A 7,259-nucleotide genomic window follows, 5' to 3' on the forward strand; every position below is an offset into this window, starting at 1 on the left:
CTGCTCACCATCTGCAGCAGAGAGCGCCAGAAAGGTATTTACCTGGGCTCTGAACAGAGTTGAGAGCACCTTTGGAACATATCCATGTCTACACTTGAGGACAACTTAAGCATACAGGGGAGCACTGGGCCAATCATGGGCCAGAGCATCTCGCTGTATCGAGAAATAAGTTGAGCTGTGAGAGCTGTCTTCTGAGGTGATGAGGTCTACCTCTGCCTTCCCAAAGACAGACTCCATTCTCCTGGAGCCACTTTGCCTTTGCACAGCATGTCTGCATTATGGTTCAGACTCCCTGGCATGTGAACCACATTTAGAGAAAGGAGTTCATTCTGTGCCCAGAATAAGAGGCATCGAGTGAGCCTGTAAAGGGAGCGAGACTTCAGACTGCCTTGGTGATAGATGTGAGCTACTACGGTTGTGTTGTATGAACGGACCAGGACATGGTCCCCTTGTTAGGCCAGCAGGAAGGAGCTCTAGACAGTTTATACGCAGGCACCATTCCGGGGCAGACTAGGAGCCAGACACCAGATTGCCCTCCGAAAAAGCTCCCCAACCTGAGTTTGGAACCATCTGTCATAACTAGGATTGGGTATCCATTGGGTTTTTTAAGATACCAGTGCCAAATCGCTACTTTTAAAATGGTACTGGTGCCTGAACTGATACTTAAAAAAAGAACATTAAAAATATTAAAAATAAATAAACATAACATTTACATGCTCCTCAGATGCTCTCATTTCCTGAGTTGTGCTTCCCTTACTCTAAGGCTAATACAAAACATTATTAAATACAAAACCACACATAATATTTCTACTGTATCTCTGAATTGTGAATTGACAGAGTGCTGAGTGTCACTGTCTTCAATCAGTTATGTGAATGACTGTGGTATGCCACATGCACTGTAATATGTTTTATATTAAAATTTCAAATGAAAATACCAACATGATCATTTTATAAAGTATGCGTTCATATGTGTTAAGGGCTAGATTTTTACTGGAAGAAACCGTGTTGGTGTGATGGGCATAGGGTTGCCACCTTCATATTGTCACCGGGTTTCAGTACCCAATCCTAGTTATAAACACTTTTTTCTTGGAGGTCAGTCTCAACCATTCACCTGACTGAAACAGGTGTGAATTTGTCCAAGGGGCCACAACTTTGATACAGCACTGGCTTACCAAAAGTGGCCCAGGTGCCAAGCGTGGGACAGGACTCTGTGTTTGAGCCAAAATTGGAGAGGCCACATGTGAAGCAGGCCCAAAGGAGAGCTGCCATGAGGCCACCAACAGCCTCTGAAAAACCTTGAGGGGGTAAGTATTAGGGATGCCTCCAGTCGCTGAATAGTCAAGTCAAGTCACCTTTATTTATATAGCGCTTTAAACAAAATACATTGCGTCAAAGCAACTGAACAACATTCATTAGGAAAACAGTGTGTCAATAATGCAAAATGATAGTTAAAGGCAGTTCATCATTGGATTCAGTGATGTCATCTCTGTTCAGTTAAATAGTGTCTGTGCATTTATTTGCAATCAAGTCAACGATATCGCTGTAGATGAAGTGACCCCAACTAAGCAAGCCAGAGGCGACAGCGGCAAGGAACCGAAACTCCATCGGTGACAGAATGGAGAAAAAAACCTTGGGAGAAACCAGGCTCAGTTGGGGGGCCAGTTCTCCTCTGACCAGACGAAACCAGTAGTTCAATTCCAGGCTGCAGCAAAGTCAGATTGTGCAGAAGAATCAAATGTTTCCTGTGGTCTTGTCCTGGTGCTCCTCTGAGACAAGGTCTTTACAGGGGATCTAGTTGTCCTGGTCTCCGCTGTCTTTCAGGAGGTAGAGGTCCTTTCTAGGTGCTGATCCACCATCTGGTCTGGATACGTACTGGATCCGGGTGACTGCAGTGACCCTCTGATCTGGATACAGACTGGTTCTGGTGGCTACGGTGACCTCAGAATAAGAGAGAAACAGACAAATATTAGCGTAGATGCCATTGTTCTAATGATGTAGCAAGTACATAGGGTGTTATGGGAAGTGTTCCCGGTTCCGGTTTACCTAATTAATGCAGCCTAAAATTCCTTTAAGTGATTTGGATATTAGAAGCATATTAATATGTTATGTGTAAGCCAGGTTAAAGAGATGGGTCTTTAATCTGGATTTAAACGGCAAGAATGTGTATGCCTCCCGAACAATGTTAGGTAGGTTATTCCAGAGTTTAGGCGCCAAATAGAAAAAGGATCTGCCACCCGCAGTTTATATTGATATTCTAGGTATTATCAAATTGCCTGAGTTTTGAGAACGTAGCGGACGTAGAGGATTATAATGTAAAAGGAGCTCAGTCAAATACTGAGGTGCTAAACCATTCAGGGCTTTATAAATAATAAGCAATATTTTAAAATCTATACGATGTTTGATAGGGAGCCAGTGCAGTGTTGACAGGACCGGGCTAATATGGTCATACTTCCTGGTTCTAGTAAGAACTCTTGCTGCTGCATTTTGGACTAGCTGTAGTTTGTTTACTAAGCGTGCAGAACAACCACCCAATAAAGCATTACAATAATCTAACCTTGAGGTCATAAATGCATGGATTAACATTTCTGCATTTAACATTGAGAGCATAGGCCGTAATTTAGATATATTTTTGAGATGGAAAAATGCAGTTTTACAAATGCTAGAAACGTGGCTTTCTAAGGAAAAACTGCGATCAAATAGCACACCTAGGTTCCTAACTGATGACGAAGAATTTCACAGAGCAACCATCAAGTCTTAGACAGTGCTCTAGGTTATTACAAGCAGAGTTTTTAGGTCCTATAATTAACACCTCTGTTTTTTTCAGAATTTATCGGTAAGAAATTACTTGTCATCCAGTTTTTTATATCGACTATGCATTCCATTAGTTTTTCAAATTGGTGTGTTTCACCGGGCCGCGAAGAAATATAGAGCTGAGTATCATCAGCATAACAGTGAAAGCTAACACCATGTTCCCTGATGAGATCTCCCAAGGGTAACATATAAAGCGTGAAGAGTAGCGGCCCTAGTACTGAGCCTTGAGGTACTCCATACTGCACTTGTGATCAATATGATTCATCTTCATTCACTGCTACGAACTGATGGCGGTCATATAAGTACTTTAAACCATGCTAATGCACTTCCATTAATGCCAACAAAGTGTTCAAGTCTACGCAAAAGAATGTTGTGGTCAATTGTGTCAAATGCAGCATTAAGATCCAATAAAACTAATAGAGAGATACACTCACGATCAGATGATAAGAGCAGATCATTTGTAACTCTAAGGAGAGCAGTCTTAGTACTATGATACGGTCTAAATCCTGACTGGAAATCCTCACATATACCATTTTTCTCTAAGAAGGAATATAATTGTGAGGATACCACCTTTTCTAGTATCTTGGACAGAAAAGGGAGATTCGAGATTGGTCTATAATTAACTAGTTCTTTGGGGTCAAGTTGCGGTTTTTTGATGAGAGGCTTAACAGCCAGTTTGAAGGTTTTGGGGACATATCCTAATGACAATGAGGAATTTATAATAGTCAGAAGAGGATCTATGACTTCTGGAAGCACCTCTTTTAGGAGCTTAGATGGTATAGAGTCTAACATACATGTTGTTGGTTTAGATGATTTAACAAGTTTATACAATTCTTCCTCTCCTATAGTAGAGAATGAGTGGAACTGTTCCTCAGGGGGTCTATAGTGCACTGTCTGATGCGATACTGTAGCTGACGGCTGAATGGTTGCAATTTTATCTCTAATAGTATCGATTTTAGAAGTAAAGTAGTTCATAAAGTCATTACTGCTGTGGTGTTGGGAAATGTCAACACTTGTTGAGGCTTTATTTTTCGTTAATTTAGCCACTGTATTGAATAAATACCTGGGGTTATGTTTGTTTTCTTCTAAAAGAGAAGAAAAGTAATCGGATCTAGCAGTTTTTAATGCTTTTCTGTAGGATAGGTTACTTTCCTGCCAAGCAATACGAAATACCTCTAGTTTTGTTTTCCTCCAGCTGCGCTCCATTTTTCGGGCTGCTCTCTTTAGGGTGCGAGTATGCTCATTATACCATGGTGTCAAACTGTTTTCCTTAACCTTCCTTAAGCGTAAAGGAGCAACTGTATTTAAAGTGCTAGAAAAGAGAGAGTCCATAGTTTTTGTTACATCATCAAGTTGTTCTGAGGTTTTCGATATGCTAAGGAATTTGGATACATCAGGAAGATAACTTAAAAAGCAGTCTTTTGAGGTAGAAGTGATGGTTCTTCCATACTTGTAACAAGAAGTAGAATTTTACAATTTTGGCTATATGAAGTTTGCACAAAACTAAATAATGATCTGAGATATCATCACTTGGCTGCATAATTTCAACACTATCAACATCAATTCCATGTGACAGTATTAAATCTAGAGTATGATTTCGACAATGAGTAGGTCCTGAAATGTGTTGTCTAACCCCAATAGAGTTCAGAATGTCTATAAATGCTGATCCCATCTTGATGCATCTTTTTCATTATCAACCTGGATATTAAAATCACCAACTATTAAAACTTTATCTGCAGCCAGAACTAACTCGGATGTAAGTCCACCAAACTCTTTAATAAAATCTGTATGGTGCCCTGGTGGCCTGTATACAGTAGCCAGTACAAACATAACAGGGGACTTATCATTAACATTTGTTTCTCTGGATAATGTTATATGAAGCACCATTACTTCAAACGAGTTATACTTGAAGCCTGCCCTCTGAGAAATCCTGAAAACGTTGTTATAAATTGAAGCAACACCTCCCCCTTTGCCTTTTAGACGCGGCTCATGTTTATAACAGTAATCTTGGGGGGGTGGACTCATTTAAAATAATGTAATCATCAGGTTTTAGCCAGGTTTCTTTCAAACAGAGCACATATATATTATGATCAGTGATCATATTATTTACAAAAAGTGTTTTCATAGAAAGGGATCTGATATTCAATAAGCAAAGCTTTATCATTTGTTTATCCATATTGCATCTGTTTTTTATTTGTTGAACCTCAATTAAATTGTTAATCTTAACTTGGTTTGGACGTTTTTTGTATTTTCTAGTTCGGGGAACAGACACAGTCTCTATAGTGTGATATCTAGGTGAAAGAGTCTCTATGTGCTGAGAATTTGCTGACCTCTGTGACGTGAGGCAGCTAGCAGACAGTCGGTTTAACCAGTCTGTCTGCTTCCTGACCTGGGCCCCAGTTAGTCAGGGACCATTCCGGGGTGACCCAAGTCTGCATCTGGGCAGAGTCCAAAATTGTCACTTGAAAGACCACTTGCTGTCTGGGTGACAAATGACTCTTCAGAAGGTTGATGTTCCACCCGAGGCGCTCCAAGTGGCTGAGTAACAGCACTCTGTGAGCAGCTAATTCCTGTTCTGATTTGGGCAGGATCAGCCAGTCATCGAGGTAGTTGAGTATGCGGATCTGCCTCAGAGGGGAAACAGTTGCGGAAACAGGGGCCAGAAACAGTCCAAATGGTAGGACTGTATATTGGTAGGCCACTCCCTCAAAAGCGAGTCTCAAGAATGTCTACGGGGCAAATGTGCGCGAGGATCTGTTTGATAGTTAACATCTTGAATGGCCAGCACATAAGTGAGCGATGTCTGAGATCCATAATTGGGCTCAGCCTGCCATCTTTTTTGGGAACGAGGAATTAGTGGCTGTAAAATGGAGAACGTTCTCCTGAACCAAAGTGTGAATAATACCTCTGAAATGAGGTGGCCTGCAAGCAAACTGAAGCAAGTAGCCATGTTAACATTTTTTTAGAACCCAGCTTGACCAGCCCGTTATGGCTGCCCAGGCCTTGTGATTTTGTGAATGAAAGTATGCCGTGAGGGAGCGGGGAACTGATATCTACTTGTGTAAATGTGGGAAGAGGAAATTCACCCATTTGAGTATTTGGGTCCGCTATCACAGCGGTAAAACATTCAGGTATGTGCTGCACCTGCAGGGGGTGACCCGTGGGAAACAAAACTCCATCGCTCAGAGATGATGAGAGGGATGGAGGGTGAAAGCAAGCTGTTTTTGAGGGCGTTCCAGCCGAGGTAAGAACTGACCCATTCCTCTTTCTTTCTTATGGGTCAGGATGGCTTCTGGGGCTCAGGGTCCAGCACTAGTCGAGGATGTGGGCCTTGGTGCTTTGGATAAGGAAACCACTTTTCCGTCTGTGAGGTCTGCTGAAGACTGGGCTCAGACTTCCCTACCCTTTGTGGGCTGAGTGAATGGGGCTTTCTGGCAGCTAGTGGCCGCAGCACCAGATCGCTTGGGAAGGAAGTGACGCAGCACTTGCAATGTCTTCTGAGCCTATGAGAAGCGCTGTGCAAACCTGTCCACAGCGGGGCCAAAGAGGCCCTTTGGAGAGACTGGGGAATCAAGGAAGGCCATTTTTTTTTCAGTAAGGTTCAGCCAAAGGTGGCACTCCAACACCACAAGGCTGGTCATGGTCTTGCAGATAGCCTGAGCTGTGGCTTTCGTAGTGCGCAGAGTCAAAGCAACCAGATGTTAGCCAGAAACACTTGTAGGACTGCCATTGTATGCAATGGTGATCAGGCCTGACCAGCTGTGGCATTTGCCCCATTGGCCAGAGCCAAAGTGGTCCTGCTAGGCTTCGAGGGATATGCTACATGGGCCTTAATCCCTGGGCGGACAGCAGACACAAGTGAGCAGCTACCACCTCCTGTAGAAGGGGGAGCTTGCTATAGCCTTTTTCCTCATCGCCGTCAACGGTGGTGAGAGCTACTGAGGAGGAGGAGGAGCTAACTCGGGCCAAATGGGGGTGCACCATGTATTGGTCAGTTCTTTGTGAACCACAGGCAAGAACGGGGTGGGCCACTGGCTGGAAGGTGGCTGACAGCATCCCGGCAGGAATCACTGAATCTTAAAGGCCATAGGGGACCAGATCCTCCACTGTTTTGGTAGGGGACACATAGATCAGCTCTCTGTCTGGTTTCAGCTGCGATGGTTGGGATGGAAGGAGGGCTTGTTTCCAGAAGCGCACCATCTTTCAGCGTCTGACGCTGTCAAATGGAAAAGTCAGAAGCGCCAAAGGAAACCAAGCCACTAGGAGGGGCATTGATCCTCTCATGTGAAGACAAGATGAGGCAGAGCAGAGAAAGAGGCAAGGTCAACGTGACGCCACTCGCACTCATTGAGAGAGAGCACTGCTCCGCTGTTTCATTCTCTAAGGAGAGAAAGAAAGTGGAATAGCAGAGCCGGAGGTGAAGAAGGCAATACGTGAGTGGAGACTGG

This window comes from Carassius carassius, chromosome 5, assembly GCF_963082965.1.
Source record: "Carassius carassius chromosome 5, fCarCar2.1, whole genome shotgun sequence".
NCBI lineage: Eukaryota > Metazoa > Chordata > Actinopteri > Cypriniformes > Cyprinidae > Carassius > Carassius carassius.